Source organism: Macrobrachium nipponense, chromosome 37 (genome assembly GCF_015104395.2).
Source record: "Macrobrachium nipponense isolate FS-2020 chromosome 37, ASM1510439v2, whole genome shotgun sequence".
Taxonomy (NCBI): Eukaryota; Metazoa; Arthropoda; class Malacostraca; order Decapoda; family Palaemonidae; genus Macrobrachium; species Macrobrachium nipponense.
In genome coordinates this window covers 55,848,303-55,861,291 of record NC_061097.1, presented here as the reverse complement: position 1 = coordinate 55,861,291, position 12,989 = coordinate 55,848,303, and the positions used below count along the sequence as shown (strand labels likewise).

The window sequence follows — 12,989 nt, the reverse complement described above, 5'->3', positions numbered from 1 at the left end:
CCCAGAAAGTTGCTGTTCCACGAAGTTCTCAACCTTCTATTAAGGGTCATAATGGACCCGACCATGTGGTACCCAATCGGTGTCTATGACTGCGCCCACCCTTCATTTTGAGAAAGCGAAGTTGTAATTCCGTTATTGATGACGGTTGATTACGCCGTCGTCGGCTAAGAACGGACATGATTTCGGGTACCTCTCGTCCGGGACCAATTTGCAAAAATGGACCCCTTTCCTGGTCATTAGGAAACAATACGAAGATATGGCCGCCGTGTTTTCCAGAAACAAACGGGGGAATTGTTTCGTGTTAATGCGAGGCAGTGCTCGAATTTCTCTCTCTATATTTACAGATGATTTGAAAGGCTTCATTTTTTGGGGTAAGCAAATGCCTTATGTTAGTGTGTGACATTCTCTCTCGTATTGTTAAATAAGCAATCGGAAGTTTCTTTTGTGTTATCGAGAAACGTTACAGAATTTTTCCTCTTGTTATTAGAAAAGTGTTCAGAACGTCACAGGGATGATCTCTCTCTCTCTCTCTCTCTCTTCTCTCTCTCTCTCTCTCTCTCTCTCTCTCTCTCTCTCTATATATATATATATATATAATATAGATATATATATATATTATATAATATATATAATACACTTGTGTGTATAATATTTGTATATAATATAATTAAAATATATGTATATGATATACGTATATGTGTGTGCGCGCGTTTGTACTCATACCCACGTATGCAGTCTGACCACCTCCTCCCCCTCCTTTGCCGTAACGACGCAATTGCAAATTGGTGGTCTGCAAAATGATTATTCTCAAGCGAATTGAGACAACAGTTTGGGCACCCAGATACTGTCATTTTCTCGACGCTGTACATAGACAGACCTTCATCCGGTCTCGTTTCGATCTACGAAGCTTCCCCGGAATGTGCTCAAGTTAACTGACATCTGTGGAAGTGACCTTGGAAATCAATTGCATCCTTAGTGATAAGTCCTTCTTTCCTCTTGAGTTGCGAGTTGATATTCGAAGTTTAAATTGCAGAAGATCAGGGCGCAGCTGCGAGATAAATATGTAATATACCTTTCGGGAGAGTTTTGTTTTGTGAAATGGACCATGGAATTCATTACAACAGATAATACTTGCTTCAGTTGTAACAGCAGTTCTCATTATCAGAGTTAATTCATTTGAAAGGAAAAATACAGGAAACAATATGTATGCATATATATATATATATATATATATATATATATATATATATACATACATACATACATACACCCCTATGCATTTATATATAGTATATGTATATAATGTATGTAAATACACACACACACACACACACACACACACCACACACATATATATATATATATATATATATATATATATATATATATATAATATATGAATATACATAAATAAATATATTTATGTTATATATATATATTATATATATATACATATACGTGATAACTTTTGAACCTACTACGTATGCTTTAGCAACGATATATCCTATAGGAGCTGTTTGTATATCATTATTATTAAAATAAATAAATTTTTCGTGTTCCCGCTGTCAGTGATGGACAGTTTCAGTTTCACTGTTAGTCAGGAAATTTATTTCTTGGAATTGATTTTGTTGTGTTTGAGGGACGTTGCCAATCAAAATATTTCCTCGCAGCTTTCGTGTCTGGTTTGGGAATTGTTTATAGGCAGTCAGTAATTCTCTCTCTCTCTCTCTCTCTCTCTCTCTCTCTCTCTCTCTCTCAAGACTCGTCAGTATGAACTTGGCAATATAATAACAATAATGACTTAGAGGTTGGAACTCGCGACAGTCCTCCGTCAGCGCCAGCAGGCAGACTGTATTCAAACAGGTTCAGGAACTTCAGGGTTTGTTCCTCTCTTAGTGGCAATTACCAAATTCGGACCGGTTCGGATCGGACAGCAAAAAGCAGTTCCAATGACCAAAGAGGAGAGAAGAGAGAGAGAGGAAGAGGGATGACCGAGAGGAAAGAGGCGAGAGAGAGGAGAGAGAGGCGAGAGAGAGAGAGAGAGAGAGAGAGAGAGAGAGAGAGAGTCCCCTGTCAAGTGCTTCTTTGGATGCAAAAACTCGAGAGGCTTTTAAAACTCTCGCCGTCAGTTTGAACTTGGAGGTCGACCTTGGCCTTCGGCTGCGCCACGATTTTTTTTTTCCTTAATTTTTCTCTTTTCTGTGCGAGTGTGTGTCTCTATATGAGAAAGCACAAACCTAACGTAGCCACATGAACCTACTCACTGTCTGCATATATATATATATATATTATCTTATATATATATATAGAATATATATATAATATGTTTAATATATATAAATGTGGTATGTATGTGTGTGTGTATTCCATGCTTGCTATAATTCTCGTGTCTATCTTGACGATTTCGTCAGTTGTGACCAAAATGACAACGTAAAATAGAGTCGGACAAAAAAAGTGATCGTAATATTTCGATAATGTCCAACAAAAAAACTGCTTGAGAACTGGCTATTATTTACCACCTTTATAACAGTCCAGGCTTGTGTTAGTCTTGTCGTAAGCACGCAGATCTTGTTAGGAATGTTTGAACTTATTTTTATAAGTAGTTTATGCAGAGGAAAAGTATGTGAGCATGCGGATGGCGAAATACAAAAGCCCACATGTGACTACAATCGCTTATCGTGGGACGACGTCGTGTTAACTTCTCTAAACAATTTGAGATTCGTAGCTGGAATGATCTGATTTATTGACGAAACATAGAACATAAATAAAGTGGTTCACTCGCGCCCGGGGCATTCGCCTACACTTTCAGAACATACCCCACAAGGAATTCATCATTCAAGTATTTCCCAAAGGAAAATCCTCATCAAATATGTTCTGGTACCTTCACAAGAAAATGATGCTTGGATAATTTTGACCAGCCTTTTCCAGCGGAGTTTTACGCTCGTATGTTTTCCCAGTGCAAAACATCTGATTATTATTTTCCCGAACCCGCTAAGGCTCCGTATGAATAATAATTGATTCGCTGGTCAAGTGTTACCTTTGGCTGAGGGGCCTCCTCTGTGGTCAACACACACCTGTAACTGTGGAACTGGCTGTCTGGTCATCCACAACAACGGCAAAAACACGAGAGAGAGAGAGAGAGAGAGAGAGAGAGAGAGAGAGAGAGAGAGAGAGAGAGAGAGAGAGAGAGATTATATATTCTGCAGAACTATGACGATGTGCTCCGAGGCTTAATTTATATAGGTAATGGATATATATGTATATAGTATATATATAGTATATATTATATATAGAATAGAGAGAGAAAGGGGGGGCGGGAGCAGGGCTGGATGTACACTCTACGGAACTATGAAAGTGTGCTCCAAGATTTAGTAAGTTTGTATAGGCAATTGACAGAGAGAGAGAGAGAGAGAGAGAGAGAGAGAGAGAGAGAGAGAGAGAGAGAGAGAGAGAGAGAGAGAGAGATGGTGGGGGGATTCTGGCCTTATGCTAATGAATTCTCCTCTCCCAGATATCCTCTTGTTTAACTTCTTCCTTTCGAATCGCTTGGAAGTCGGACCCTAAAATACATCACACTACGAGAGGGTATTCCTACAGCCATTGAATATTCATGTGTTGACGAGAATGACGCGTCGAGAAATGGCCAGGGAGAATGTCAATGAAGAAATGACAGTGGGAATAGAAGTTTCATAACAGAGGAAGAGGAGGAGGAATTGTCGTACGAAGTCGCATCTTTTCTGGAGTCTGTCTGCATACCTGTGGAGTGGCTAGGCAGGGTAGTTAATAGCTATGGTACCATTTCGGTGTCTCATAATAAACGTTTCTATATTATTTATGATAAACGAATCACTGTGCTACCAAAGGAAATCAAATAGGATATTCAGTAAATCGGTGATCCGCAAGAAATTGCTTGAACGTGCATGATTTTGTGAGTGATGTTGCCATTTCGGAGATCCTTGATTTTGTTAGATATTGCCATTTCGGAATTCCTGTGTGATAATCGAACTCTATTGAAGCCAGTGTGTGATTGGATTTTTATAAAATTCAGTACACCTCTTTCCTTACCCGATCGAGATGATTTTTTTCCCGTTATTAATGTTTGATGGGGAAACCAATTATATATATATATATATATATATATATATATATATTATATATATATTATATATATTTATACACACACACACACACACACACACATATATATATATATATATATATATATATATATATCTATATATATAATATATGCATGTATGTATATTTGTGTTCGTCCATGTTTGTGCGTATCTGTAGACGGAGTTCGGTTTCAAAGCATTATAAAACAAAATCTACGCGTATCGTATTAACAAAACAAAATACTTGACTATCAGCGTTGGATGTTTCGTCAAGAAAGCTCTTATCTCTTATGGTTTTTTCTTCGGTATATCTCCGTCCCTTTGTCTACCCCCGGGGTCGAAGAGCAGAAATGAAAGCTAATCGTGACCGCCGTTATCTGCTATGAATTCGCCGCCTACCTGAACGAAGCCGAATTCCTGGAAAGTTGGCTTTTTCCAGCGTGATTTTGAGACCGATCATGTATTGAGTCCATATCATCCGAGATGATCGGCATTTTCTCTGTCAGTAAGAATGATCGTCATAGTTAATTCCAAAACTGTGTTTCAAAGAAAGGAAGTGATCTCGCTAACTTCATTTATGAAGGGAATGATCGTATTTTATTATAATTTTATCGTCTGTTGACGATTTTGCCACTTCTTTGTCTCGTAATTATTATACTAAATATCACTCATAGTGTCGTCGCCTCTTTAAAATTTCTGACGATTTGAGTCAAATTATTCTCTCTCTCTGTCTCTCTCTCTGTCTCTCTCTCTCTCTCTCTGTCCGCACCGCTGAAGTCTTCGACAGGTGGTTGGCAGGCGATAACGATATTAAATATGTCGAGGCGGTATAGGGTTACTTGAAGCTTCTGTGCGAAAAAGAAGGAAGAGAAACCTTCCCAGCAGCACACACCTGAGTCCCACAGGTAGCGCAGGTGCCCCCCCCCCCCACCCCACCCCACCAACCACCACACTCACTCTCTCTCTCTCTCTCACCCCTTAATCTCCCGAGAGTGTTGTTCTGATTAAGTAAATGGGCTGCAATGATCCCATTTAATTCCCTAAATGGAACGACGGAGACTATCGCCGCGATTAAGGGATTTCACCTTAAATTTTTAAGGGGTGCCGAAAATTGAAATTGAAGGGATCGTCCGGTTAGGTTACTTGAATGTGACTTCCTTTTGACGTCACGTGACGTAACGGATGGCTTGGTTCGAGTTTGGACGGTGTACGTGGATGAAAAGATGAACGATATAGTATCATGGTTCTCCATATGTGTGTATGTATACTCTATACATGTATATTATATTATATAACTGAATCTCGAAAATTTGGAACGTGATGAATATCTAAATAAAGACAAAAGCCACGAAGGAAAGTGAAGCAATGGAGAGTACCACTGCAAAGCCTTTCGATTTTTGTCCTTTACCAAGCATTCTGCATAGTAAAGGACAAGAAGTCGAAAGGCCTTGCAGCAGCACTCTGCTGTTTCACTTTCCTTCGAGGCTTTTGCCTGTGACGTCATGCGTTGCGTCTGTCCACCTTCCCCTTCACAGATTCTCAGGTGCTTCCTTGCAAGCCCCGACTACTCGTGGCTACCGGAGACATGACCGCGCTCGCTTGATTATCAAATGAAGACCTTCACTCCCTCCTGCTATTAATGCACTTAATAGTCTTATTAAGCGTCGCTGATTATGCCGCGTTATTCCCCGCGAAGGATTCTCTACGGAATGCTTAATGGCCGAGACAGAAAAAGGGGTCTCTCATTATCATGTCCGGTGGATGAGCATATTTGCATCATAAGTGTCTGGAGAGTAATGTCTTGATGTGATGCTTTTGATAGCTGCCCTCCCCTGGTTGGGGTTAGGGTAGGGCGGGGAGGGGTTTGAAGTATTCGGAGGGGTAGGGGGAGGGGGAGAAGGGCAAATGCTTGTGACAGTTTCACCCCGAGAGGCGGGCGGACGATTGGACAACTTCACTTGGAGGGAAGGAGGGGGAATGGCGGGTGAGGGGGGAGGGGGGGGGGGGTTGTTAGTTTGGTTTGAGTAAAGAAAACTCATGACCGTCTCACCCTGAGGTCGAGGTGAATATTTATGCCAGGCTCTTCTTGCTTCGAAGTGGAAGAGGAGGAGGTTCTGGGCGTGGGATTTGTCATTTGGGTTCCAAGCCGTTTTTTGGACTCCAGTACACTATTGGGGTTTCAAGCAGTCATGTGGAACATTGATTTATTGCCTGAGTTCTAAATTGTCCTGTTATTAGGATTTCAGATTACTGTCTGGACTTGGTTGTGTGGTCTGGGTTTCAAATTGTCATCTGGACTTCGTTACACAAAAATTTTAGGGCTTCAGACAGCCACGCGGACTTTGATTTATTGTCTGAATTTCAAATTGTCATCTGGACTTCTATCCTCAGGACTTCAGATTTTTGTCGGGTCAGAGTTTAGACTATAATACGAATTCCAAAACATTATCTTCAAACTCACTTGGACCTCTTATATTTCCTCTGGTTTCAGAATGTCATCTGGACATTAATAGATTCATTTCGACACATTTTCATGGCTTCATATTCAGGATTGAAACTGGGCCTTTGAAAATAAACGGACTTTCAAATTCACAGTCTACTGCAAACTTTCACTACCATTCGGAAGCCTTAAAAACACTAGACTGACCGTTGTCAGTGTCCACCAAATGCTTATGAAACCCGATAATGAGAGAAATCTTGCGGTCCTGACCCTTTTTTTGTGGGAAGAAGTGAAAATGACGTTTAGGCCTTCCATTCAAAGACTTCAGTGCCCGAAGCCTGGCTATGAGAGAGCATTTAGGGTGCTTCAAGAGCGTCCCCCTTTGTTGAGAGAGCTTCCCTGGACGTCCCTTGTACTTCTTCACCTTTTATTCGCCACAAAATCTCCCCAAAGATTAAGTGTGGTCACGACAGGTGTCCATTTGTCGACCCTTAACTGTAGAGAGTTTGGCTTCCCTGTTGACGCCACACAAAAAGGCTGAAGGAATCGAACTTCTAGAAGAGGTGCTGTTCCATTTCAACCGCAGACGTCATTGGGACGGACTTATTTGGGACTGTAAGGAATCGCGTACGTCGCCTGATTTTGAAATCGCAGAACTAAGAATAATTAGATCCAAAAATAATGAGAGGTCATACAGTCAGTATGAAAATGACTCACTGGTTTTGTTTAAGATTACAAAGACGCGTCACAGCATTGAGAGAACTTTGCACTTACGAGGTAGTTCAAGAAAAAAAATTAAATAGTAGATTGCAATAGAGAGAGAACACTTAGGTGTCCAGACTGATTAAAAATATTATTAAGGGATGATTGCAACTTGCTTACCCGGAGATTATGAAAGCTAAATTCTAAAATACTATCCGCGATGGTTGCTTTAAATTCTAAGATACTATCTTATTTAAACTGAAGATTGCCAAGTGTCATTCAGGTCACTGAGGTTTACACTAGCAGGCAGAAGAATAACAATTACATAACAGTATGCAAAGAACACACAAAGAAAACCAAAAAAGAAAACGTATCTCCGATTTCTCTTTTAGAAAGTCCGATGTGTTAGGACCCATCTTTTTAAAGAAACTTTAATTGTCTCTCTCCATTAAGGTGGGACATTTGGTAATGGACATGAGCGCCCATTAGGATGCAGAGGGACGCGATCAAAGGACGTACAAGCCCAGGGAAACAGGCACTGACATGACGCCCGCGTGTGACTGGGATGTCAAGATGTAAATGGCAGAGGAATATCACCAGACGACAAAACGGTGAGAGGGGAAGGGCGACAGGTCCTGGGCACGGTGTTGGAGGGAGGGAGGGAGGGAGGGAGTGGGAGGGGGAGGAATGGGTTAACCAAGCGACATATGCAGAGATAAGGTAACTGAACCCCTTCTACTTTATATTCTTCACACAGAAGTACTCCTCCTCCTCCTCCTCAGCTCTCAGATTCCCTCTCCTCTTCCTTCCTAGTCGCGCTCCCTCCGCTTCCTCCTCCCTTCCCCCAACACCTCAACATATTCATGAGTAACAGCAACTGCAGTGAGAGAGAGAGAGAGAGAGAGAGAGAGAGAGAGAGAGAGAGAGAGAGAGAGGCATGCTGCCCCCAACACCTCCACAACACACCCAAGATCAACAGAAGTGAGGGAGAGGGAGCGGTCCAACACAGGCGCTGCTGGTGTACCGCAAGGCGTTATTCGATGGCCTCTCTCGTCTTGTCTTGAGGTCAGGAAGATTTGCAACTTTTGCAGTTACTATCTCTCACACAGACCTACTCATTACGTCCGTCTGAAGACAGGAGGTCGGTGCCTTACTGGTTTGTTGCATGTGAATGTGAAATTAAAGAATATGAATGTTTAGGTCGGGAGAGAAAAATAAAACCCTGTATATTTAAAGATTGCGAATGACTTAAATATAGTCATCAGTAACCAATTCGTGAACAAGATACTTTGGTTGGTGGAACTTTTTTTTTTCTCTGGCTTCATACGTAGTAAAAAGTGTATTTAAAATGTACTAAATGCGTTGCAAAACTCTCCCATGATAAAAAAAAGCGGATAACATTGAGGCAATCGGCAACCCCAGCTGGATGGATAATCGGGACGCTGCAAGTTCAACTGGGAAAGCAGCCAAGAACGGAAAAAGAAATTCAGAAGTAAAGAATAAACTAACTCAGAGAAATAGGAAAGAGAAAGAGTTGAAACCACGAAACGAGACTCGAGTCAGTCTGCTGAATATATAAAATGCATCTTCTACTAGCATAAACTGGAGCTCCAGTGATCATTCCATAATTGACGAAAATGAATAGAAAACTGTGCGGTATTTAACCTCATAAAGAACAAGTTCCGAATGCATAAGATAGTCAAAATAACGACAGGTTTTGACAGAAGGCTCAGTGAACTCATCGAACGACAGTGGCCGGGAATCAAACTCAGATCCAGAATAAAATAAGATATTTAATAGGAGTCGACTTTTTATCCAACAGTTTAAGATGCGAGTCATCCGCTTGAGGCCAGACCTGTACACGTCCTTTCCTTTGCCCTCAGCAGAGTTATCTTCGTATCTAAAGCACAAAATCACACCTAATGTAGCCTCTGCCCCTTCCCATTAGGGAAACCTGTGAAATAATGAGGAGAAACCGCTTGCTGCTTTTCGAGGGTAATCCGAGACCGAAAGGAGATGGTTAAGTTACGCTTCTCCTTCGCAGAAAGACAAGACGAAGATGACGAAGCCCTTCAGGGACAGAGTAGGGCCAAAGCTGCTTCTCTTTGTCACTAAATGTTATGCGTGTTATGTCTATAGTAATTTAGATTGGTCTTTCGTGTCTTCAACTCTCTTTCTCTCTCTCTCAAGTTTATTTACTATGTTTATTTTCTGGTTCATAATTGAAAATTATATTCAGTTCATATAAACAAATAACGACTCGTTTATATATATATATATATATATATATATATATATATATATATATATATATATATATCTATAATAATAATAATAATAATAATAATAATAATAATAATTATAATAATAATCACTATTATTAATATTATTATTATTATTACAGCAATTAGGAGTCTTTTAGGTTTTTTATTTTAGTTTTTGTTTGATTTAGGATGCAGCTGTCTTGTCTTTGTAATAATAATAATAATAATAATAATAATAATAATAATAATAATAATAATAATTAATAATAATAATTATTATAATTAATGTTATTATATTGCAAACAAAAGACAGGTGTATCTTAAATAAAAAAAACATAAAAAACCTAAAAGACTCCAACTGCTGTTAGCTAAAGTACGAAAGCCTGACTCTACAGGCTGACTGACTCTATTAGCACTGGGACAAAATTCGCCGAATCTGATATGGGTTAATGATGATGGCAGAGGAGGGGAAGAAGGGGGTTAGGTGGGGGTGGGGGGGGGGCAGGAAGATTTGGTGGCCGCGGGTGGGTGGGGGTGCGAAGAGTATTGTCAGGAAGATTGCATAGGGTGAAAGAGGTTAGGAAGATTGGAAATGGGAAATGATAGGAAGGCTGCCTAGGAAGATTTAGAATGAAGGATGTCCAGGATGTTTTGGAAGGAGACAGGTAGACTAAAGGATAAAAATACCTAAAGAGGATTTGGAACTTATTTCCTATAGTAGAATAACGATGTTAAAAGCTGAATGCAAGACGAAATGATAATCTACAATATAATTTTATATATAATGTGAAATATGCACTGCGTGACTAAGATGAATCTAACCAAAAAAACTATATAAAGAGTAGAAAAAAAGTTAAAATTCTAAAAAATTATATAAAATCCAAGCAGAATCTACATAAAAATATTGAGAAAGTAAAAAAATAAAAGAAAATTGTGTTTAGATATTGCAAAAAAAAATCAATTAAGAAAACAGTGAAAATATATAAAAACCAAGACGAACCAACCTGTATCTATATGCATAAAAACTTTTTTTAAAGAAAGTTAAAAGAAGATAATATAAAACATTCACTGAAAAATATTTCAAAACCAAGACGAACCCAACCAGAATCACCATTACAGAAAAGAATAAAAATAAGCGATAAAAAGAAAAATAACAATGGCCTCCTAAATACGACGAACGTTATCAATAAAAAAGATAAAAAAAAAAAGGGCCGCCTTACGAGGCGCCCACCTTCCCTCTTATCTCCTGGTGGATTAAGTGTCAGGCGCCTTAAGCCCTTATCTCGCGGGGACGATGGCTTTCTTGGCCTCGATAAGGCTTATCTTTTGGGATCAGTTCTAACACGCGCCCTTCAGAAAAGGACCCCGCGTTATTATGAGTTTATTGGTTCGCTTCGACTATGCTGTGAGAGAGAGAGAGAGAGAGAGAGAGAGGGAGGTGATCATCATTTCTATTTCTTCTAAAAAGTGGCCGTTGAATTATGTGAGAACGGAGAGAGAGAGAGAGAGAGAGAGAGAAGGGGGGAAGGGGGAGGAGATAATTTTAATATTTCTTCTAAAAAGTGACCGTTGAATTATGTGAGAACGGGGAGAGAGAGAGAGAGAGAGAGAGAGAGAGAGAGAGAGAGAGAGCTCAAGTCAGGTAGACAGATCTTGTCGTATAAGGGCCCCTCCTGTTTTCGTCGGAGTGGCAATCGCTCACGCCTTTTCTCTCTCTCTCTCTCTCTCTCTAGATGAAATCTTTCCTCTCCCGGGTTCTTATTCGAACACGAGTTCCATAGTCGCGACACGAGGACTAGAGAGAGAGAGAGAGAGAGAGAAGAGAGAGAGAGAGAGAGAGCTTTCACAGTGTCGTAAAGTCTCTCAACACGGCTGAGACCGACTCGTGGCTTGGCATTCCACGCAGTAAATCAATCACCTTAATCAGGTTTATTACAGCGGCGACGCCGTCGTCGTCATCTTCGCCTCGCGATAAGCGACGAAACCACCAACAACAGACGGGTTAAAAATCAGTTGGAAACTCCCACGACAACAACAGCAGCAACAACAACAACAACAGAAGAAGAAAAACAATGAGAGTAACAAGCACCACCTTCATTATTTATCACTGATAAAATGAAATATAATGTTTCGTATGTCAGACCCGCCCTAATACGCATAGATAGGTTGAAGTTTGCACGAGTACACACACACACACACACACAACACACAACACACACACATATATATGTGTGTGTGTTTTATATATATATATAATATTATATATATATATATATATATATATATATATATATATATATATGTGTGTGTGTGTGTGTGTATGTATGTATGTAATATTAATCCAGCGTCGCCAGAACCTGAACGTATTTAGAAGAAAAAAAGGCACAAAAAACAATTATCCCGTAATCTTATCTTTGATTCGCCAAGCCATAACATCTCGTCTAATCTACCGATGACCCCAAAGTCTCCCTCAAGAATTATATGCGGTGTAGAACAACCTTCTCCTATCGTACTGGATTATTTTAGGCGCCTATTCGGCCGGGGGGGGGGGGGGGGGGGGGGGGGGGGGGGGGAGCTGGGGTGCCAGGCAAGGACACGAGCCAAGTACCCATAAGGATTAATTTGCCTTGCATGCTTATCGGGTATCACGGTACTGAAGATCTTAAGTAGCAAAGGTAATTAAAATTATAAGCAACTCTCTCTCTCTCTCTCTCTCTCTCTCTCTCTCTCTCTCTCTCTCTCTCTCTCTCTGAAATCTCAAGGTGAAAATACACGTCTTATTCCCAAAAATTTCTTGGGGACTGAATATACGGAACCTTGTTAAAAAACCGGATTCATTTGAACAATTCCAATTTGTGATTTCGCAGCAGACCTCCTGCAGGTTTGACTGGAAATCCAGAATTGTCTTTTCCCTCTCGCATTCCTGAGCAGTTTACCTTCCTCGCTGGTTATTTGTTATGCCTGATAAACATCGGCGAATGCAATTCTGGGAGCCTCTTAAGGGAGTCGAAGACCAAACAACCTTCTTGAAGAGACAGGGAAGGAACGCAATTGTCCAGTTTATGACTGGAAGACCGCACGGCCTCCCTCCTCCCTTCCCCAGGAACAACAACAGTAATCAAGGACCCATCCTACTGACCACCAAACAACAATGACCAAGAGGATGTTTATTTCTAGGCAGTCTTCAAGTTATTTTCGGGATGTCTTCTTTCGGTCGTCAGAAACTTCATTCTTGCATAGTATTCATTTCGATCCTCCTACTCAGGGACACCAACGGCAATCAAGAACCACCTTCATTCGTAACCAAACGGCAACCAACAACAAAAAACACTGCGATCAAGGTATTTATTTCTACGTAATCTATTCCAGTAGCTGCAGATGCTGTTATACCCCCTTTTTTTTTAATCCAGGGCTAACAACAGCCATAGAGAAATCTTCCAGTTAACAAGAAGACAAGAGCAACAA

At 40.3% G+C, this 12,989-nt stretch overlaps 1 protein-coding gene and 1 long non-coding RNA gene across 2 annotated transcripts in view; one reads left to right on the top strand and one right to left on the bottom strand.

The window, feature by feature from the left end:
• Positions 1-12,989, top strand: part of LOC135208995 (uncharacterized) — a 355,274-nt gene that overhangs the window by 138,897 nt on the left and 203,388 nt on the right. The gene's annotated exons all lie outside the window — the stretch shown is intronic.
• Positions 1-12,989, bottom strand: part of LOC135209268 (meteorin-like protein) — a 138,327-nt gene that overhangs the window by 10,815 nt on the left and 114,523 nt on the right. The gene's annotated exons all lie outside the window — the stretch shown is intronic.